The sequence below is a fragment of the Panthera pardus genome, unplaced genomic scaffold, assembly GCF_024362965.1.
Source record: "Panthera pardus isolate Hobbes unplaced genomic scaffold, ASM2436296v1 HiC_scaffold_24, whole genome shotgun sequence".
NCBI classification, from domain to species: Eukaryota; Metazoa; Chordata; class Mammalia; order Carnivora; family Felidae; genus Panthera; species Panthera pardus.
In genome coordinates, this window is record NW_026526810.1 from 97,727,048 (window position 1) to 97,750,560 (window position 23,513).

Below are 23,513 nucleotides of genomic sequence, written 5' to 3' on the forward strand. Positions count from 1 at the left end.
TGTTCACCAGGATTTTGAAACAACTGGATGAGTTTAAAATGAATTTTTGGACTCAAGGATCAGAAACCCACTCAGGAATGTTTAAAAAAAAGAGAAAGAAAGAAAGAAAGAAAGAAAGAAAGAAAGAAAGAAAGAAGTAGCTTTGATCCTTTCACAAGTAAGATGTGGCCTTCATCTGTTTCTTTGTAATAGAATCTGAGGCTGGGAAGGGGGCTCTTTGATATCTGTAATATCCAATTTAAAATTCACTGAATTCTAGAAATAAAGTACTAGAAGGAATCACAGGGACCATCTGGTTCAACCCTCTCATTTTACAGGAAATAGAAGCTCAGGGAGATGAAATAAAATATTCAGGGTTGAGATCTAGTTTCTTTTCCCCCGAAGATTCCAATTTTTAAATGCATGGATTTAGACCTTCATTCTACCAGGGGAATGGGACTCTCACAAGTTAGCTTGGGCACACATAATCTCTTATAAGTTTCTCCCTTCTTTTGAGGTATAAGGACACCCACCCCCATTTGTTATCACTCTTGGAATAGAATATAAGTCCTGGTCAAATGCTTTGGACACATAGCAATTCATATTCCTCTGAACCTAATGGGTATTATAAATCAGTCTGCAGAATGGATGGGGGACTTCCGTTTTCTCTTTGTTTTCTTTCTTTTTTTTAAAAAAATTAAGATCCATTTCCCTTCTCTAGAGAGAGAATACAATAATATTCTTTCTTGGATTTAGGAAACCTTGGTTAGAAATAAATCTCTCCAAATGGTTAGGTGAGAGTCCCTTGAGCAAGACTAAAAGGCTTCAATATTTTTTTCTCATTTATTTTTCTTATGCACAGTCCACATCTAAATGGCCTAAAAATGTATTTTGGTTAAATCAGTTTTCTTTTCTAAATAAAGTGCTAAATGAAAGGTTATGTTTCTAGTTAGAGTCCTTTTTAGCTCTAAATGTCCATGAATCTAGGATAAGGTATATCAAAAGGACTTTGAGAAAAAACAGAGCAAGCAGCTGAACCACTAGTAATGGGAACCCTAGTAATGACCATTGATCTTAACTGCTGACTGTTGTTCAATCACCCCTGGATTTCCCTTAAGCTACCTTCTGTAGTAATTGCCAGCTTTCTCTGGATCCTTTCTTTAAAAAACAGCTCTCCACAAACAACTCAGCATGCTAGAAATCAGATGGTTAGCTCCTACAGGACATTGGCGTTGTCACCTTTGTTTACTAGTGCTGCCTGATGTTGACAATGATGATGACGATGGTGTAGAAATAAAAATACAATAATTATGCATACCACATACCAGGCATTGTTCTAAGTATCTCACACATATTAATGACTCATTCAATCCTCAGAAGTCTAGGAGGTAAGTCAGTATTACTATCTCCATTTTATATAGCTAGAGGCATGGAGCGGTTATGTAATTTATCTGGAGTCACACAGTTTATCACTCAGGGTCCAAACGGAGTACAGATGACACATGAAAATAGTTAACTTGGGAGGGTTTGTTTACAAAATGGGCTAACTCAGGAGGAGGGAGATGTGTGTGAAGCCAATTGCACTTTGTACAGAGCAGTGAACTCTGGGCAGGGGCACTGTTAGCCCATGGCAACCTTGCAGAGAAAGAGCCCAGGGAATAAACACCCTAATCTCCCTCTCCTTCCTCCTGTGGACTCCTGCCAGGAAACTTCAGAGGTGGACTTGGGCAGAACTTAATCAGAAGTTTTTTGAAGCCTATCGATGTCAATTGTACAGTCCAGCATCAGGGCAGAGAGCCGGGTCCATCTGGCACACACCCCATAGTAGGTAGCAGAGCTAGGATTTGAATCCAGGCAGTCTAACTCCAGAGTCCCAATTTCTGGCCACTGTGCCATATAGTGCCTTGTAGATTCAGGGGGCACAACTGCACACAGTGACTAGAATATAACTGAGATGTGTATGTAACTCATGTAAGAGGTAGCGTGTGGTTCAATAAATCACTGGACAGGTGCACATGATGCTGATGTTTGTTCTGAAGGCAAAAGAACCAACAGCACCGTGTTGATTTCATCATTTATTTTTTTATATGTTGCTAGCTTGATCTGGGAGGGATTTGAAGCTGTTGGACTCATCTTCTCCATCATTAATTGTATATTGATTTTTGCTTTTTAGGTTGAACAAAAATCTGATTTCCCTCCAATTATATATAAATTGCTTCCTTTTAGTTTCCAATTTCGGGGGAGATCACATAAATTGAGCTGAAGGCAGAATCAAATTTTCTTGACTCCATTACTTGAAGAATCACCCATCACTAGGATAAAATATTTTTATGTTGTTGTTTTTTATTTAGTTCTCTGTGTTACATAATGGGAAAATTCTAGGGCACTGTGTGATGGTTTGGGAGTAGGAAACCTGGCATAAAGAATTTTGGGTTCTCTATGAAAAGTAATTGAGGCAGGAATGGAGGGTGAGTTCCATCTCGATAAAGTGCCTACAGGCAGATTTCACATCAGAGACTTCATCAGGGAGGGAAAGCACAGTTTTTAAGGCAGGGCAAAGAAAATAGCGTTAGGAGGAGAAGGCAGAGTGCTGTTTTAGAAAGATATGTATGCCTTTGATTTTCTTTTTTAAACTTTGGGAGTTGAGAAATTGCCAACAGGAATAAGAATTCTAATTCCAATAAGACTGTACGGGTTGCAATTTATTCTGAAGTTTCAAAAGCAGAGTGATGCAAGAAAGGCAACTACAACATTCTCCAGCTTTAATTGTGCATCCTGTCAGCATTTGCCCAGAAGCTTCACCTGGGACTCAAAACCCCTGGGACGCAGGACAGATAGTTCTCTTTAAATAAAGGAACTCCCTACGCGAGAAAAGAATAGCTAAGGTGCTGTACTTGAAGATCTTTCCTCTCGATTGGAGAAACACAAAGCAGAGTACTGAAGTGTGATTCATTTTACTGTTTTTGAGGTGTGAGGTACATTAAATTGCCAAAGAAGGTGGGGAAGTGTTTCAGCATCGTGGGCTGCAAAGCCCATTTTGAGTCTAAGTAGCATTGTTCGGTGAAACTCATCAACAATGATGGTCTTGAGAACTGGGGTGTTCAGTGGGTGACACCCTGCTGGCAAGGTCTGGCGAGGGGAGCAGAGGCTCTGGAGTGTGGTGGGGTGCTCTGCCAGAGAAGCTTCTGGCGAGAGATTACGTTTCTGTGGCCCCCCACCTTCCCCTTTCTCCAGGAAGAGGAAGCTGCCAGCCGCTTCACATGTAGACCAGTCCAGGACAGAGTTTTGAAGCATACTTTCCATGCTGTTTAACAGAATCAAGCTCTTCTTAGTTGAGTGTGTGAATGAGTGGGTGTCATGACCTGAAGAGAGGGATGGGTGAGATGTGGGAGCTGGTCTTCATTCAGCCCTCCTAGGGTCAGCTTGCTCACTCAGATATAGATATTTATGTGAACTGAAACAACTGATCACTAAGAGGGAATTGCCTGGGGCCCGGGCCTTTTGAGGAGGGATTCTGGTGGGGGCGGAGGGAAGGGTCATCATGCCTTGAAGAATTCTCATGATGGAGTTCTCTTTGGCATTCATGGTGGCCTTAGCTGTGACACCTTGATTTCTACCCAACATTTTGGATAGCTTTCCTGGTGCAGGTAGCAAGCCCTTCCCCTCCTCCACTCATATCTTCTTGGCTGACCAGAGCCTGCATTCCCATTTCCTCACACCTGTAAGAACTGACCTATAAGACCTCCCCACCTGACTTACTTGGGAAGAGTTGGCTCCTGATGGATGGAACAGGGTAAGAAAATGAAAAAGTCTGAATCCAAAGGGTAGTGGCTGTTTTGGCAGAAAGCTTCTCTTTAAAAACAAATTTTTTTTGTAATGTTTATTTATTTATTTTAAAATTTTTTCAACATTCATTTTTTTTTGAGAGACAGAGCCAGAGCGTGAGTGGGAGAGGGGCAGAGAGGAGGGAGAAGCAGAATCTGAGGCAGGCTCCAGGCTCTGAGCTGTCAGCACAGAGCCCAGTGAGGAGTTCAAATTCACAAACAACGAGATCATGACCTGAGCTGAAGTCAGATGCTTAACCGACTGGGCCACCCAGATGCCCTGGCAGACAGCTTCTTTATTTATTGAATTTAAACGTGAAGAGTGGACAGCCCACCCCTGAAGAATTGTTACCAACTTAGCCCCTGTGGTTCCTGTGGGAACTGGAGATATAGCCCATCTTCTCTGCACTTGGGAAATGATTCATCAACTGTAGGCTACCAGCAACCCTCAGCTTCAGTCTGTGCCTTGTGATGGGGCTCTGCTGGGTTGAACTTGCTCTTTATTTATTTATTAAAATTTGTGTGTGTGTGTGTGTGTGTTTATTTTTGAGAGAAAGAGAGAGCATGAGCGAGGGAGGGGCAGAGAGAGACAGAGACAGAATTTGAAGCAGGTTCCAGGCTGTGAGCTGTCAGCACAGAGCCCGATGTGAGGCTTGAACTCACAAATCATGAGGTCATGAGGTGAGCTGAAGCTGGACACTCAACTGACTGAGCCACTGAACTGAGCAAGCCTGAGCAAGCCTGAGCAAGCAAGACTGAGCAAGCCACTGAACTTGCTCTTTAGACACCTTAAGGGCCTGAGCAGTTTGAGGGCACAGAGTAGAAAGGGTGTCAGGGCCTTGGATAGATCAGAATTCCTGCTATCGTCACCATATGGTGTTTCAGCCTCACTCTTTAGGAATTAATGGTGTGTGTTATTTGTACCCCAAACTGTACAGATTGGTCCTTGTTTATAGAGCATATAATCCCCACTCCCATAAAAGATGCACTATTTGTAAAAATCGTTTGTGAAAAATATAAAGCATAGTCACACATCTCATCCTGTGTCAAATGACTTGAATCCCTGGTGCAAAACATTAGGTGAGTTAGTTTTAATACATTTTTTAAAACACATTTTAATAGGACATAGGGGCAGGAACAAAAGCCTTTATAATATCACTGTCTTTGCAGATGCTCATTTGACATTTGGTTGAAAAACTTCTAGACTTCTCTTAAAAAGGTTTTTACCAGCCTTGACATTTTCCAGCCAGCATTTGTGGGGAGCTGGTCGGTGTCTCTTGGCACAGTTCGTGATGTAGACATCACAAAGAGCATATTTCCACTTGACCGAGTGGCTTAAGTGGTCAACATTAAGTGGGATTGGTGGGGATACCCAGACTGAAATAATGCTATGCTTTATGATTTGGGGCTGAGCAGCAAAGCAGAATCAGAATTGGACTCAAGGAGAGTCCAATTGGGCACTAATGTTTTTTTCCATGAAATCATTAAATCAAAGAGAAGGCTAGAGTATTAAGATTTAGGGACAGTGGGACTGGGTTGAATCACACAATTGCACACTGTTCTAGGGAAAAAGAAATCAATAGGTATGTTCTGATCAACTGAGAGAAAGTTGCTTTTTCCATGACTTAGAAGAGAGTGAGCTTAAGCACCACAGTATCTTCTTTTGTTTCCTTAAGATGAGAGGGCAAGTTGTAATCTCTTTTTTTTTTTAACGTTTTATTTATTTTTGAGACAGGGAGAGACAGAGCATGAACAGGGGAGGGTCAGAGAGAGGGAGACACAGAATCTGAAACAGGCTCCAGGCTCTGAGCTGTCAGCACAGAGCCCGAGGCGGGGCTCCAACTCACGGACCGTGAGATCATGACCTGAGCTGAAGTCGGCTGCTTAACCGACTGAGCCACCCAGGCGCCCCAAGTTGTAAGCTCTTTTGAGGTGACCCAGAGGCTCTATCTCTGGACTTGAAACAAGAGATCTTCTTCCTTTTTTTTTTTTTTAAGTTTATTTATTTGAGGAAGAGAGAGAAAGAGAGAGCAAGCAAGCATGAGTGGAGGAGGGGCAGAGAGAGAGGGAGAGAGAAAAAAATCCCAAGCAGGCTCTTCACTGTCAGCTTAGAGGCCAACGTGGGGCTTGAACCCACAAACCGTGAGATCATGACATGTGCTGAAATCAAGAGTCAGACACTTGACCAGCTGTACCATCTAGTCACCCCAAACAGGAGCTCTTCTAAAGTAGGTCATTTCCCCAGACATGGGCATTGGGTACTTTCTCTTCCGTAAAGTGGAGATCTCGTAAAAAAAGTAGGGCTGGTGAGACAGGCTGGTCAGTGTCAGTACCCTGTGGAATGCCTGACCCATGCCTGGTCCCAATTCAGTGGGCATTTATAGATCATCTGTGTCAGGCACCGTGAAGATTGTAAGATATTATCCTTGCCCTCAGGACACAACTTTTTGCTTTCTCCTTACAGCATTTTTGGAGACCAGAAGTCAGTAGTGCTACAGTTTAGTGATAACCAGATTCCATTAAACTCACAGTATTTATTAGATGTCTGTCCAGGAGCTGCACCTGGCTCCACACTAGTACTCTTCAGATATTTGGCAGAAAGTATCCTAGCCTTTGGGGCATCTGGGTGACTTGGTCAGTTAAGTGTTGGACTCTTGATTTTGGCTCAGGTCAAGATCTCACAGTTCGTGAGATGGAGCCCCACAGTGGGCTCTGTGCTGACAGTGTGGAGCCTGCTTGGGATTCTCTCTCTCCCTCTCTTTCTCCCCCTCCCCCACTCATTTTCTCTATCTCTCTCAAAGTAAACAAACATAAAAAAAAAAAAAAAGAAAATTGTCCTAGCCTTCAAGAGACTTGAACTTGAGAAAAGAAAGCATCAGAAAATAATATCTGAACAAATATCGTTGAATGCTTTAGTAATCAGGCACCCAAAGGCTATTATTGCTTAACAATTTTGTCCACAAGAACATTATTGTACTTTCTGAAGGAAAACAAATCTCTTTAATCTTCTCTTCCTCTTCTGCTCCTCAGATGCAGAGTTCCTTTACTGGCTTTCTTTGTGTTAGTGATTGGCCCTGAACACTTTCCATTTATTCATGAACTCATTTAATCTTGTTATATATTCAATAGCTACACAAGAGCCTTCCATATATGAGGTATTGTGCTAGGCGTGGGAGAAGGGGTAGAGAGCAAGACAATGCTTCCCTGACCCATGGAAATTACTTTCATGCAAGAAAGACAGATGTTAAACACACAATTCCATACTGAGTTAATTGTGTATGTCAAATGGGTGAAGGCAAAATACCTGTTGTTAGAACATATAAAGAGGACTTGCCCTTGTTTGGTGAATCAAGGAAGATTTTTAGAGTGAAGGATGCTTGCGCTGAGCTTTGAAGGACAAGTAGGAATTAATTAGACAAAAGAATAGGGGGGAAATATTTAAGCCAGAAAGAATAGCATGTGCAAAGGCCTGGGGAAGGCAACATCATAAAGGGACTTGATGGAGTTTAATCTTTCGTTGCTTTTACAATGAGAAGCTTTTGAGAGTTTTAAAGTATCACAGCATCATGAGTCAATTTGCATTTTGAAACTATGGTTCTGGGCACAGTGAGGAGAGTGGGTTGGAAGGAGGAGAGGGTGGAGGCTATCGTGTCAGTGCAGGGAGGAGATGAAGGTTTCTTAAATAGTGTGGAGAAGATGGAAGGAAGAGAACTGATTTGAGACACGCATGGGGGTAAAATAGGACTTGGAGATCGATTAGGTCCAGGGGTGAGGGAAAGAAAGGAGTCAAGGAAGACAAGCCTGGTGTGGAGAAGGACCAGGCTTGCTAGGAGGGTGGAGATGATGAGTTGAGAGTTAGGTATGGTGATTTTGAGGTGCCTGGCACACGAGTGGAGATATTCAGCGGGCACATCTCCATTGGAAGCACATTGTTAGTTGGATGATCCAGTGGTCATCCCCAATTCCTTTCTTCCCTTTCTCAACTCCCATACTAAAATAAACCAGGACCATTTATCAGTCTCTTCCAGTCTCATAGACAAAGGTGATCATTCAAGTGAACTCTGGCCAGTGAAAAAAGAGGAAGCATATTGGCAAGCCTTTGACTTCTCTGATAAAAGAAACAGATACAAGAGAGGAATTGCTTCATTAAGAGAAATGAAAACATATCTTCATACAAAAATTTGTTCCTGAATGTTCACAGTAACAGTATGCATCATGGACACAAAGTAGAAATTACATACATGTCCAAGGACTGCAGAATGGATAAACAAAAATGTGTCCAAGGGTGTGACTGGCTATTTTAGTTTCATTGTCTTGTCCAATCCTTCCATTGAAAACAGATTCTCACAGGTTGAAGTGGGAGTAGGGGGTGACCGACCGAGAAAAGAAAAGGGATAAATAATGGGAGGAAAAAATCAGTTAATATTTTAAAACGTGATATTATCTCATGCATGGCAGTTTGCAAACAACACTCTTCTCACTGTGAGGTACCAGTTGTTAATAAGATGAACCATGTGCTTTTCTTTGAGGGAGGTTAGAATCTTCATAGTCTGTGCATTTTCCCCTGAGATCTATTACAAAGCAAATAATTCAGAGACACTGATTCAGCCTTCCAATGGGATGGTTCTACCTGAAACAAGGTGTTTCACAGCTCCCCTATTACAGCTGACCTGTCCAAACAGCTATTTTTATGCTGGGAGGACTGGATCTGAGTCCCAGTCAGAAACAGAGGAAATCCACAACAAAATCAACATCTAAGTGTCTAAATCAGGAATGGTAAATATGTGGTATGGATACTACTAACACACAACTCTCCTCGCCTGTGACAGACATCACTATCTGTTGACTTACTTTTCCCATCAAACCCAGAGGTATTCTTGGAAACTGTCAACATTGGGCTTAAGACAATTGATCAGATTAGCTCCTGGGGAGAATCCAGTTTGCCCTCATTGGTCCAGGAAGTCAACTTAAGAACTCCAATTTTTCAGGGGCACCTGGGTGGCTCAGTCAGTTGAGTGTCAGACTTGAGCTCAGGTCAGGATCTCACAGTTTGTGAATTCCAGCCCCTCTTTGGCTGGCTGCTGTCAGCGCAGAGCCTGCTTTGGATCCTCTGTCCACCCCCCCCCCCCCCCTGCCCTTCCCCTGCTTGCATTCTCTCAAAACTAAATAAAAACATTAAAAAAAAAAAGAACTCCAATTTTTCATAAGTACAAATGTATGCTAAATAATTTAGTATTGTCCATTTAAGAGTCACGCACTGCAGACACTTTATCTTTGAACGCTTTCTCTCCAGAGGTCCCATTCTTTTTGAATTAGGAGCAGTGGGTGCAGGGGAAGGCTGCTGACCTTTGGGTTAGGATGCCTCTGTGATTGAATCAGTTACTTAATGCTTCCTGACCTTGCTTTTAATCATCCACAAAATGGGGAGTCTTCAGTGGAAATACTTAAGTGTGTCTGGTCATTGTCATTTAAGTAAAAGTCATAATATGTTGTTTGTATTTGTTGGGGCATGAATAGCTGTAAAGCACCCTATTTAACGTTAAAAAAAATGATTTAGAAAGTTCTACCTCAACTTGCCAATTCTTGGTCAGATTTTTCTGTCCTAATAGTCTTATTAAGCTCCATTTAAAATCTAACCAGAATCCAGGATGCTTATTAACTTTTAATCCTTATATTAATTGCATATAGATTTGCCAACATGGCCCTATTTACTTGAAGCTTATACCCCTTTTCTTTTCATTGGCATTCAGCAGTGTCTTTAGAATCTAGTCATTCTAAAGAAGTGAGAAGTGAGCTGAACTCCCCTTAGCTGAATGCTTTCTGAGTTAAGCCTATTGACTTGTTTCCTAGGTTAGTTTTTACATATTTAAAGTCAGACACTTATTGGCCTGCTACTTGCATGTCTCAGCATGGATACTAATCCCAGGGTCCTGCGAGATAAAAAATAATAATAAAATCAATAATCATATTGATTCCCTTTTTGGTGCCTATAGCCTTGTTCTCAGATACTGTTTTGGTGACTTCCCAGGAGTATCGAGTGTCATGGTTTGGAGGTAAGCAAGTTTGTATTAGAGACAGGATTTCACATTTCTGTAGGTGGTGTTTACAGTGTAGAGCCCCTAATCAATTATTTAATTAGTGAGTACCCAGTAAATCCTGCTAAGTTTTACACATTATTACAGGGTCAGAAGGAAAGTCAAGGTCACCATCCAAAGATGTATAACTGTCAGTTGGGTTGTGTCTAATCAATAACAAAAGCAAACAATTTATGCATACACAGGTCTGAATGTCGGACATGTACAGAGCATCTACCATGGGGAGTCATGCTAGGTCCTCGGGATATAAAGTTTTACAAAACACGACTTCTGCCTTTGAAAGGCTAGGTCTCTCTGGATATGTGGAACGTGCATGCAGAGAGAGGACAAGGTGAGGGATGTATCTCAGTTTGTAGAGCCTGTATCATCTGGGTGCAGAGACGTTTGGGTTTCTCCAAGATTTTGGAGAAAAGATCATGAAAGGTTGAAGGGCCTCTGTAGCAAGTGTGGGGTTGGTAGGTGGAGGAAGGAAAGTAGGAGAAGAACTATTGAGCTGGGGGAGGCATTCCAGTGTCCTGAGGAACAATGAGGGATTGTGTCTGACTGGAGCCGGGGTTCATGCAGGGAGTTACAGGAGAGGAGGGGGCAGAAATCGGTTGGGGCCAGGCCTTAGACACCTTTGACTTCTAGCCATGGCACTTGGAGCTGCTTCTGGGTATATGGATAGCCTCTGATGATAGTTTTTAGGTGGCATTTAAAAAAGATGAAATCTACCATGTAATGTGGAAGGAGCTGGGGTGGCAGAGACACTAGATGCAGGGCAAATATTTAAGAGACATCTAGCTACCATTTGAGTTGCAAGATCAAAAAAAAAAATTTTTTTTTTTCACTCTAAGGACAAAGAAATAAGTTGAGTGTCACTAAGCTGCTGGGATGAAGCAAAAAGAGAGGCAGACAAGCATTTACCACTGTGAAAAGAGGTTTTCCTTACGATTTACTACTTGTGAAAAAGAAAGGATTCGATCTGGACTGCCATAGACCTGTGTATCCACAGGTCATCTCTGATTGCAGGTGGGCTTTTAGCATTAAGTTAGGGGTGTTTCCGTTGCTGGAAGGTGCAGTGAGAGCATGGTGGGCTCTTCAGTGACTGCGTGTGCTGTGCCCATCTCTGTGCCCTCTGGACTGCAGAGTGCGTTTCCTGGTGACGTTGTGGCACTTGACAATCTTCCTTGAATAACTGAAAGCCATTAAAGAGAAAAGTGGATAAACAACAGAATTGCCCGAGGAAAGATGAAGGAAGAGAATAAGGAAGCCGTCCACAGGAAAGAGGCCACTAAACATCCCCCGGGTGAGGGAAGCTGGAAAATAAAAAGTATATAACATGTCAAGGCCATTGTGTTGCAAGTGGCAAGGACAGAGCCAAGTCTGCCTACCTTAGTGAAAGGGCGTAAGACAAGGATTCAAGGGAGAATCAAGGAAGACAGGAAGTGATCCCGGTACAGTCAGTCCTTGATTATATGGTCACCTGTTCATTTATTCCCCCAAAGTTAACGAGGTCTTCTCTGAGGAAAACTAAGCAGCTGGAATGCTTGGATTGAGGGAATAGCATTTGCAAAGGCACAGAGGTATGAACAAGCAAGGTGCTGGTAGACACTCCAAGTGTTTGGGTATTGCTAGAACATACAGAAGTTATAAACAGAACTTCTGGGGGCACCTGGGTGGCTCAGTTGGTTGGGCAGATGACTCTTGGTATTGGCTCAGGTCATGACCTCACGATTGTGAGAATGTGCCCTGAGTCAGGCTCTGTGCTCAGCGTGGAGGAGTCCACTTGGAATCCTCTCTCTCCCTCTGTCTCTGCCCCTCCCTCACTCATTCTCTTTCTCTCTCTCAAAATAAATAAATAAACTTTAAAAAATTAAAAAAAAAAAACAACGCAGAACATCTGGCAGCCCAAGGAAGTGTAGAATTTGGCTGAAGCAGTGTTTTGTGTTCTAAATCTGTATTTGTCAATGCTGTAATTGGAAGACTTCACACAAAAGTAGCTGTTTCATAAGACATCATCACAAAACTTAGTGATTTGAAATTGAGCCATTACTTTAGTAACTCTCATGGTTCTAGGAACAACCGGGCTCAGCTAGAGATTCTCATCCAGGGTTTTTCATGTGGTTGCAGTCAGCAGGTGGCTGGCATTGGAGTTGAAATGGAAATTGAAAACATCTCACCCACTTACCTTGTGGTTGCTAGGACTTTAGCAGGGGCCGTTAGCCAGAACACCTACACATGGTACCTCCACATGGCCTGAGCTTCTTCAGAGCATGACTCTTGGGTTCCAACAACAAGTTTGCAGAGACAGGAAGAGGCAGCTCCCAGCTTTTTAAAGTTTGGGCCTAGAAATAGAACATCACATCCACCATATTCTATCGGTCATGTTCTATCGTGTATGAGCTGAATTGTCCCCTTACCTGTTCGTATGAATAGGAGTGTATTGGGAGATACAGTCTTTAAAGAGGTACTTAAAATGGGATTATTAGGGTCAACCTTAACCTAGCGTGACAGATGCCCTTGTGAGGATGCCAGACATGTGGTACCTACAGACTGAGGGGTGACCATGTGAGGACATAGCAAGAATGTGGCCATCTGCAAGCCAAGGAAGGAGGCCTCAGAAGAAATCAAACCTGCTGACACCTTGATCTTAGACTTTTAGCCCTCAGAACTGTGAGAGTATACATTTCAGTTGTTTAAGCTACTCAATCTGTGGTATTTTATTTTAGGAGCCCGAGTGGACTAATATACCACGGAAAGGTTTTGGGTCATAGGGTGACGTGACTCTCTCAATCTCTCTCTCTCTCTCTAGCCACTCACCCATCTGTCTGTCTCTCTAGTGACAGTGTGAAGGTCGTACTAGAAGTTAGTGATCAGAGGCAAGAATATAGCTAAGCAGTCTTTCAGTGGTCAGATGAATGGGCAGGTGATGAGCAGTATATTGGGAATGGGAGAAAGAGACAAAGCAGGTGTCCAATTCTGAGGTGTAAAGTTGGCAGTGTTTGGTGATGGGATATACGGGGTGGGCGTTCCTCAGAGGGAAAGGCCAATGAATGCCAGATGCAGGGTAATGGAATCCTATGGAGGGGGGGGGTTGGCCACATTTAATAACACCTTTCACTGGTGGAAATTTATAATGGCGTGAAGTAACGTGAGATGCATATGGCTGTGCCCCAGAGCTCAGAGCCTCTTACTTCACCCTCTTCCTTCTAGGCAAGGTGGACTAAGGCTCTGTTTTGCAGAGGAGAGGGTGACTGGCAAAGGACATTCTTTCCTTTTTCAGATAGCCCTGTGCCAAGGGGACTCTGAGCACACCCACACCACACCCGGGATGCACCAGCCTGCAAAAGTAGCTCTGTGTCGAGCTGGGCTGAGCTCTGGCCCCACAGACATGTCCAGAATCAGGGGCACACAGGGAACATTCTGTGTCTCACTGCTGTTGCCACCAAGCCAGTCCTGAGGGTCCCTACATCATCATCCTCTCGATGACCTGGCTGACTTTGTTCCCATGGGAGCCTATTAATAAAGCACCATTATACAATAATTATGATGGTAAAACCATGTGTGTGGGGCAGTATTTAATCAGTGAAAATAGATTAATTTGAAATATGTGATCATTCCTGATAGGAGTTAAAGTTGACCTTTTCTTGACATATATCAGGAAAAAAGTGGGAGGGAGGATAACCAAGTGAGTAGAAAAGGTAAGATATCAAGAAGTTTACCTCCTCCAGGATAAGATTTTCTAGTGCCTTTAGAAGAAGTCCTTTGCATATAAACAAAGCCCTTTCCAGCTGAGGCCAGCCTGGCTCAAGATGCTATTTTAGAGTTAATTATAAGTCCTTTTTCTTCTTTAAAGCATGTCTCTTCCACTGCACCTCTCCTGCTTTGATGCCAACCGCATTTGAACTTGAAAAAGCACATTTCCTTATCCACAAACACCATTTCAGACTTTCTCAATTTAAGCAAGTCCTCTTTCTCAAGAACTGGAATACAAATTGGGGGTGGGGTGGGGTGGAAAATGGATGAAAAGAATTTACAATACAAAACTTTAAGTACAAATGAATGTTGTTGGATCTGCTGCCCCACCACCCCCACCTTCCTTAATTTCTACTTGCTACTTGGAAGGCCTGGGCAGGGTGCGGTGCCCTGGGCTCACAAGAACATGTCACAGCCAGCCAGAGGGGTCCTCTTCCCACATTGTATCTCTGGCAAGCTGTAAACCCACTATGTCTTACATGGGAACCATGCCAGGAATTTTCCCCTTAAAAGATGCACAGAGATGGTGTATTTTGATTAAAAGAAAAAAAGTCTGGCTGGTTACAATGAAGATTACAACACGCTCTACTCATGTTATTCACATCCACAATGCCACTGCTGTTTTCTCTCCTTGATCCTTAGATTCCTGGTCTGGCACTTCCATTCTAAAGTTTGAACATGAACACAATGACTTCTGAATCACCACTCTGGGCACAAACAGCCCTCAAGCTCTCGCCATGTGTTTTGTTTTTTTTTTTTTCTCCCTTATATCTGTTTAAACATTTCAGCTCAGAGTGCAGTGCTTAGGTCTAAAAACGGCTTGAATGTAATTACTAACAATGTTACCTCTCTGCCGAAGCCTGTAATTCCCTCTTGATGAAGATGGCGATATTGATTTGGCTGGGATTGCATGCAAATAAACCGTGACATTGGGAGAGGTGTAGTCTTTCAGTTTGCAGTGTGTCTGTGATTTCACTGTAGTGGTCAAGTTTCCCCCACCCATATGGTTTGGCTACAGCATTTATAGGGATTAATACCTGTCTGCTAGGCTCAGATGTAAACTGTAGCCATCAGAAGTTCTCAACTGGAGCCTTTGTTTAGGTTGTGCCTATCAACTGCAGCCATCTCTGCTCTTACATTTATCAAAGTAATTGAAGAGGAATGGGCTCTCTCTGTCAGGCTGGCTGTCCAAAGGTCATGGTACTTCAGAAGGAGACAGGTGGAGGAGGGGATTGGAAAATATTTTCAGGCAGTGAAGTGATTTGGTAATTCACCACCACAAAAGAATCTGTACCACTGTTCCCCAGTCAGGCATTGAAGAATATGTTCTCTTAAAGTAAATGGTCACCACTTCATATTGATTTGCAACAAAGTTTCTAGCCATGAGTCCTTTTAAGGCTAAGGGGGAAAAATGTTTGGGGAGGACATAACTATACCTACCACTCAAACAGACTCTGTGTTGCCTGGCAGTACCGTGTAAGAGAGGTCAGACAGGATGAGTGCCATTGAGGGCAATCTCCTGGCAAAACTAATTTGGAAAGTGTGTAATTCAAATGAAACTGATGTCTAAATGGAGAAGGTATGCCTGTGTGTGTGTGTGTGTGTGTGTGTGTGTGTGTGTGTGGCATAAATTAATCCTACAAATTAGCTGCATATAAAAGGAGACTAAAGAGACATAGCAACTAAATGCAATACCTGATTCTAGGCTGGTCTAAGAGGAGAGCAGTGTTACAAAAGACACGATGCAATCAACTGGAAAATTCGGAATATGGGCAATAGATCATATAAAATTATAGCATCATCAGGTCATGATCTCACGGTTTGTGAGATTGAGTCCCGCATAGGGCTCTGTGCTGACAGCACAGAACCTGCTTGGGATTCTCTTTCTCCCTGTCTCTGCCCCTCCCCTGCTCACATGCTCTCTCTGTGTCTGAACATAAATAAATTAACACTAAAATTTTTTTGAATAAAAAAAATTGCTGAAGTTGATAGACAACTGTAGTATGGCTACATAGAATATCTTAATTTTGAAAAATACACATGATATACACAACTTATTTTTAAGAAATTACAAATTACATATATGTTTTGCATATATATTTTTACATATGTATATGAGAGAGAAGGGAGAAAGGGAAAGAGAAAGAGAACAAATGATAAAACAAATGGGTAAAATGTTAATAGGTGATTTTGGGTGAAGGGTACTCTTTTTTCTATTCTTAGTTTTACAATTTTTCTGTAAGTTTGAAATTGTTTCCAAATAAAAAGTTAAGAGGGAGGGATGCCTTTAGATATCTGAGCCAAATCTTGCCTCATCCAAAACTCTTTTGCCATGGGGTAAGTGAAAATTCTGACTTTGGTTTTTTGTTTTTTTGGATTTTTTTTTTGGTATTAGTGTTCTACTTTTTTTCTGTGTTCCCCTTTCTACAAAGATACTTAACTGGGAGAAGATACCAAAGCCTCATTTGTTGACCAGATAGATGTTGAGTTGTTCAAGATGCATGACCAGAGCAGAAGTGTTTGGCAAAAGTCAAAATCCTGACAAGGTGGAAGAAACCTAAACCATGGAGGTGAACTCACGTACATGTTGACTTAGCTGCCACGGATATTGCAGAAGCCCGTTAGTGCTTCTCATTTTCTCTCCTCTCTCCACCAGACTTCCTCCTCGCAGTTAGAATTACCTGCATCTAGCACCGGTTTCCTCTTGTGATTGCCTTGTTCAAGCACTTAGAATTCCTTCTGTTCATGATTTCTCCATTCTCATCCTGAAGTTACTATTGTTTCCCACACTCCATTCCCAAATAGAACCTCCCTCCATTTCTGCTAATCACTCTAACTCCAGCTTCATACACTTCAACCAACCACAGCTCTCTGATTACTTAATCTCTTCCTTTATGAATGTGACTTTTTTCTGATTACTTATGAAAATAGTCCCTGTTTATCATAGATGATTTGAGAAGCACTGAAAAGCACAAGGACAGAAAACAAATGACTCACCCAAAATGCCACCAGTCAAGACTGATTATCTCACCATTCAAGACAACCACTATATTTCGTATTTTCCTTCCTTTTTCTATGCATACATTTGTATGTGTGTATATAATGAGGTCTATTCTCTTTTTTTCTCACTTAACTTTACACTGTGATATCATTAAACATGGTTTTTAAAAGTTGTATGATTTTCAATTAAATGGAAGAACCCTAGGCTGATATCCAGCCATTAGGTAACATGGTTGGTTACTAATTGGTTGGTGCATCTGTTATGATTGGTTAGTCTATTGGTTTTGATTGGTTGGTGTGTTGGTTGTAGTTATAATTGGTTGGTACCTGTGTCATACCAGTTGTTAAATATTTTGAATATCACCAGTAGTTATATCATTACAGTGTTAACCTTTTCCTTATTATTGGACATTTGGGTTGTATTTAATTCATGCTATTATAAGTAAATCTATAAAAGAAACACACAATAATTTTTGTATAAATGGCTAATAATTTCCTCTGGTTAAATTTCTAGAAACTCAGTAACAGGCCAAAGGTATGATTATTTTAAAGGCTTTGATGCAATAGCTCTGCAGAAAGATTAGATTCGTTTCCAATATACTCTGGCCAAAAGGGCACTAGGGTGTCACTGAACCCTGCAAGCCCGAGTATTATCGTTTTAAAAAGATCTTTGCCAATCTGATGGTTGAAAAATAATGTCTTGCTTTAATTTGTATTTCTTTTGCTTGTATTTTTAATGTGAGCATTTGAATATTTTACAATGTGTTTTGCCAGTTTTTCTCTGCTCACTTTTCTGCTTTACAATTCATCATGTTTCTAGGCTCTGTCTTTACTTTTTTTGAGGATGTGACAGCTGTCCCCCTCACTGACTGCCAGGATTAGTTTGGCTACTCTCCTTGGCAAGGCTGGTGCCACTTTCTTCACAAACCCACTTGCAGGCCTCCTGAAGCAGTTCCTTAGTTGGAAAAGATTGTTTTCATATTTGCAGATGAGTTATGTTGTAGGGTATTTATGTTGCTTTCTGTGGGTGTGTTGTTGTTTCCCTTATAATCCAAGTTCTTCAAAGGCCAGTTCTTTGGCTTTCAATAAAAAGAAAATATTTCTTTGGAACTGGTTTGATTATCTATTACTATGTAACAGATCTTCTTGAAACTCAGAGGTTTACAATACTAATTTATTACTATCTCTCACGTTTCGTGTGTGTGTGTGTGTGTGTGTGTGTTAGCTGGGCTATTGTTGCTTGAGGTCTCTCTTGAAGTTGTAGTCACATGGTGTTAGAGACTAGAGTCATCTGAAAGCTCGACTGGATTGGGCACCCAAGATGGCTTTTTGTCTCACATGTCTGACTCCTCGTATGAGATAGCTGGAGCAGGTAGGGGCTGTCTGGGCTCTCTATCCTCTACCTTTCTTTCTCTCCCTCTCTTTTGTGGCTTTTTCACATGGCAACCTTGGGCTTTCTCAAAGCATGGCAGTCTTATGGCATTTGAACTTCTTATGTGGGGCTAGCTTCTCCCAGAGCAAGTACTCCAAAGAGATCACCTTAGAAGCTGCAAGGCTTCTTGTGGCATAGTCTTAGAAATCATGTAGTATCACTGTAGCCACATTCTATTGATCAGAAGGGAGTCACAGAGTTCTCAAAAGTGAGAGCCCTGTTTACAGAGGAGGGGACTACCCAGGGGAGTAAATACCAGGAGGCATGGTTGGAAGGGCATCTTTGGAGACAAGCTACCACAGGTGCCTCACATTGATTGCATTACATCCATACTTAGCATTCAATAAGTTCTTATTAAATGAGCAACCTAGAAACTAGGGATAAATGGTTTTTTAAAAAAGCCATTTGACCTTAATTTCCTTTACTGATGGGGAGGGCCCAGGGACTGAGCCATGAAAAATGAGACTTTGGCATAGCTACAATCTAATCTCAGAGGAGCAAGTAACCTCAAAGAAATTCACTTATGGGCGTAATTATATCCTACTGACAACTGGATATTTTATTCCAAGATTCTATTATCCTTAGTTATCTAACCAATATTTTCCTATTTATCCTCATTTTCTGCCTCTGAATAGGGAGGCAGCTGCACTAAAGCTAAATCTCCCATCACATATGCTGTTGTTAAACATAATAAAGTTACTCCAATGCCATTGCATATCCTTTCTAATTCATACCATTAGAAGTTTGGTGTTAGTTACAGGGACAGCCCATCTTTTCATAAGAGATCTAGTCCTCAAAGTTTATTTTTGAATGTAGGTAGGGGAAGGGGCCACCATTGTGTCTCTGTCTGACTCACTCAGGGGAAGTTTGGGGTCAAGTCTGCTTTGGCCTAAAGTGTAAAATTGATCCATTCCTTTCCCACACAGTAACAACTTCTTCTGATAGCCTCCAAATGGAAAACACATGATGCTTTAAGATTTCATTAATTCAGTTAAAGATAATTTCTCACTAACAACGTTTAAGATTATACCACATGCCTTCTAGGAACTTACAGCAGAGAAGAGAATAGACGTATATCTTGATACGAAAAGCCATATAGAGGATACAGGCCTACACTAAAGGCCATATGGAGGATACAGATGTGAAATGCCACCGGGATTAAGAGATGGGAGAAATTACTCAGGATGGGGTGGCATTTGTTGTCTTCTGAAAAGGATTCTGATAGATAAATGTGCCCAAGTTTAGAGCTAAACACAGTCTCAACACAGAGCCCAGCGCAACCGCAACCGGGAAGGGAATGGAGCTTTGTTTCTCTGGCAGCACTTTGTAAGCATACTGAAGCAGCGTGGGGAGACCAAAGTGAGTTAACCCCCTCTGTGCCCTCTAAACAGAAACCAGATAACCAGAGGAGGAGCCTGCGTGGAGCCCCATGGAAGGCGGCCTCATGTCCTCTCAACTGGTGCCAATATTTGAAACATCAGTAGGTGTGGTGGTTTCTCTGCTGTAGGTTTGCAGGTCCCCTGATGGGTGGGGAGGCCTGGCAGAGGAACAATCCCAGCACACATTGGGAAACAAATGTACAAATGTTCATTTGGGCGCCTTGAACAGCACACATGGGTTTCAGCTCTGGAGACTGCAAAGGTTCTTAGCAGGGAAGCAGTTAATGTGACACAGCACACTTTTAAAGCCAGAAGAATCTCACCGCCCCTTCCCCCCATCTAGGGCTGGCTTCTAGCTGAGTTTAAGAGATTTGGAAAGGATTTGAGTGAGGGGGGTGTGGTTCTGGTGGTTCAGTTCCTAGGAAATAAAACAATCCTTTTCTTTGACCTTTAATGTGATTCAGATCAGCGTCTCCTTGGCACAAAGCCTTTTCTGTGCAGTCAGTTTGCTGTAAGTGCAGTCACTTGACTTCCAGTTTTATGCTTCTTCTGTCACCAGCAGCCTGAATTTTGAGTGGGAAACCTAGCGATTCAGAGCTCAACCTCTGACTCTTGTATTGGTGATGCTTGAGAAGTTCAAAACCCAGCTCAAAGCCTGAATCCTCAGATAATTGTTTCTCCTTCCTTTTCTATAAATGATGAGGGGGAACAGGCTTCCTTGTGAATGACAAAACTGCAGGGGCTTAAGGAAGGACTTAGAACCAGTGATTGGATGGTCTGGAGCCACACTTTGGAATTGTCGCCTGATCCCAGATGACACACATGCTCCCCGGAGGGAAGTTGAAAAGCAAGAATTTAAGAAGTTAGGGACAAAGGAATGTACATTAAACTCCCTCACAAACCAGGGATTTGACTAATCCCAACGGAGTCATGAATCTGACTGAGGGAGGTTCTGTTTTTCATGTACTTCAGGACGCATGGTGCCCTTCTGTTGAAACAAAAATCCTGTCATATTGGTGCTGCCATATTGGTGGTGCTCTTTTGTGATACCATGTTTTGGCTGTGCAATTTGTAGCTAAGAAAGGTGAACACATTTTTACATAGCATCCACAATAGAAGTCTGGGCTGGGTTATTCAGGTAGCTTTTGAAATCTGTAAAGACTCAATATAAAAAGATAATTTTTTTCATTGTTAAGGAAACACGGATTTAGTTAGTTAAGGGGGCACAAGGAGGTTTAAGTACAAAATCAATAGAACTTGAGATAGACAATCCATCCTAAGTGATAAAGGCTAATCGTTCAAACTAAAGTCAATATACAGAGAAGCATTGTAAAAGGCAGGAATGACTGCAGTGGTTCTCAAACTTCAGTGGACATAAAAGCCTTCATGAAGACTTGTTAAAGATGTAGATTCCCGAAGATTCTGATTCATCAAACCATTTCAAAGGCAAGGAACCAGAGTTTAAAACAAGCACCCTAGGGGATTCTGATATTCTGGGGTCACACATTGAGAAGAGGACTAGTGCTCTAAAGGGGATCTTGCTCTTCTATGCAAAAGTGCCAATGCAAAGATTCAGAATCTCAGCATTTAAACTATAATCAGGATCCATCTCTGAAATCCTCCTAACGTCCTCACTGAGTTAAGCAATCTATTAGTTAGGGAGAATTTGGCTGTAGGTTATAGAATTCCTGGAAAACAGTGGCTTAAGCTAATAAGGACTTTTTTTTTTTTTTTTTTTTTTTGAGAGGGGAGGATAAATGAGAAGTCTTGAGATAGGCAATCCAGGTGTAGTGGCTGGCTCCCCAGTGGTGGCTTCCCAGTGGTGGCCCAACAGTAGATGTGTGAAGCATCCAAACTCCTGGAAACTGAATGTTACCTTATTTGGAAAAAGGATCTTTGCAGATATCAGTAAGTATCTTGAGATCATCCTGCATTACTCAGGTGGACCTAAATCCAATGACAGGTGTCCTTGTAAGAATGAAACACAGGGAGATAAGTCAGACAGAAGAGGAGGCAGCAGTGTGACTACAGAGGTGGAGATGGGAAGGATGTGGCCACAAGCCCAGGGACAGCCACCAGAAACTGAAAGAAGCAAAGAACGGATTATTTCCTACAGCCCCCAAAGTGTGTACAGCCCTACCTGATTTCCAACTTCTAGTCTCCAGAACTGTGAAAGAATACATCTGTGTTGTTTTAAGCTGCTGAGTTTGTAATTTATTACAGCAGCCCTAGGAAACTAATACACCAGCATTGGTAGAGAGAGGTTCCACTAGGAACCAAATTTCCTTCTGTCTTTCTCCTCAGCCATTCTTAGCATGAGCTTGTTGCTTCATGGCCATGAGATGGCTATTCTATGTCTGTATGGTGTGTGTGTTCCAAGAAGCAAGAGCAAAGGGAAAGGCATGGATAATTTAGTCTGCCTCTATGTTAAGGAGATTTCCTGGAAGCCTCACCTAATAATTTTCCAGTATCTCTCATTCGCCTAACCTGTGTCAAACAGCCACTTTGTCTGCAAGAGAGGCTGGGAAAAATCTCCTCCCTATTTCTTTTTTAATGTTAGGTATCTTGTCATATCATACAAAACTGAATTAGTAAAAGGGAGGATGGATACTGGATAGGCAACCAGAAAACTCTGCCAAGGCAAGTATGCCCAACAAACGCCAGTGTCCCAGCAAAGTGGTTCTTCTTTAGAACCTGGACTGGCTGAGACTGGTTAGTCTGAGTTGCTTGAGAACTCTACATGAGGGGCAGAGATTCCTTCTTGACCTATCCTTGGTGATGAATACTTTATATCTTAATGACATCAACCTAAGATAAAGGAACTTCTGGGACCCGTTTACCTTATTTTGTCCTTAAAAGGAATTTCCTTTTGACCAAAAAAAAAGAAAAAAAAAATGGCAAATTTCTTGCCTCTGGCCCACAAGTTTTTGCAAACTTGGATATCTAGAATTTTTAATGAAGGTATCTCCTTTTGGCAGTGTATTTCTCAATGCCACGATTTTTCTAATTATTATTAATATATATTTTTTCAATTAGAAGGTAATGCAGTTGGCACAGCATTCACCTAGTAGGGCTGATGTGATTGAAAGCAGTAAGGTAGTCTTTTTTCCTCAGCTGCAGAGGTTTAGAAAGACTGAATGTGGCTAAGGAGCTTATGATTTTTCGAATGAAAGTTTGACTTTTCTTGCCAGCCTTTGGTAAATAAACAGTCAGGTTCCCAAAAGGGCCATTGCAGTGGTGGCGTAAGCTCTGGACCCATCATCGCTGGACTGTAAGCAAAGCTGCCCGATCAGTGCCCTGAGATAGGCAATGGCTACTGATGGCTCCTCTCTGCCTCCATTTCCTGGTTTGACAGCCATATTACTTTATGGCAGAACATACTTATATGAAACAGGATTCCCTGGGCCAAACTCTTACATTTGTTGGTTCTCAATGGGGAGATATTTGGCAATGTCTGAAGACATTTTTAGTTGTCATAACTGTTGGGGAGGGATTTGGAGGGGGTGCTACTGAAATCTAGAAGATAGAAATCAGGGATGCTGCTACACATCTTACAATGCACAGAACAGCCCCTATGACAAAGAATTATCCAACCCTAGATGTCAGTAGGACTGAATTGGAGAAACCCTGGCATACATAAACAGTAACTTTTCAGGGGCGCCTGGGTGGCTCGGTCGGTTAAGCGTCCGACTTCAGCTCAGGTCACGATCTCACGGTCCCTGAGTTCAAGCCCTGTGTCAGGCTCTGGGCTGATGGCTCAGAGCCTGGAGCCTGCTTCCGATTCTGTGTCTCCCTCTCTCTTTGACCCTCCCCCATTCATGCTCTGTCTCTCTCTGTCTCAAAAATAAATAAACGTTAAAAAAATTAAAAACAACAACAACAACAAAAAACCCAATAACTTTTCAGGGTAAAAATTAAAAACCTTAAGTTAAAACAAAAGCAACCTTTTCCTAATGTCCTTTCACTTTTTCATGAAAACCAGACGCAAGTGAGACCCAGGTTGGTTGCTAGCTATGGATGGAATTATTATTATTATTTTAAAGTTTATTTATTTATTTTAAGAGAG

The 23,513-nt window shown here is 42.0% G+C and overlaps 2 long non-coding RNA genes across 2 annotated transcripts in view; one reads left to right on the top strand and one right to left on the bottom strand.

Annotated features, from left to right (window-relative positions):
• The window catches only part of LOC109268402 (uncharacterized), a 302,440-nt gene that overhangs the window by 16,949 nt on the left and 261,978 nt on the right, over positions 1-23,513 (top strand). The gene's annotated exons all lie outside the window — the stretch shown is intronic.
• LOC109268200 (uncharacterized) lies at positions 10,816-11,558 on the bottom strand. Its single transcript, XR_002080513.2, has 2 exons — positions 11,272-11,558; positions 10,816-11,075 (listed from the first exon to the last, which is right to left on the bottom strand). It is a non-coding gene; the product is annotated as an uncharacterized LOC109268200 (long non-coding RNA).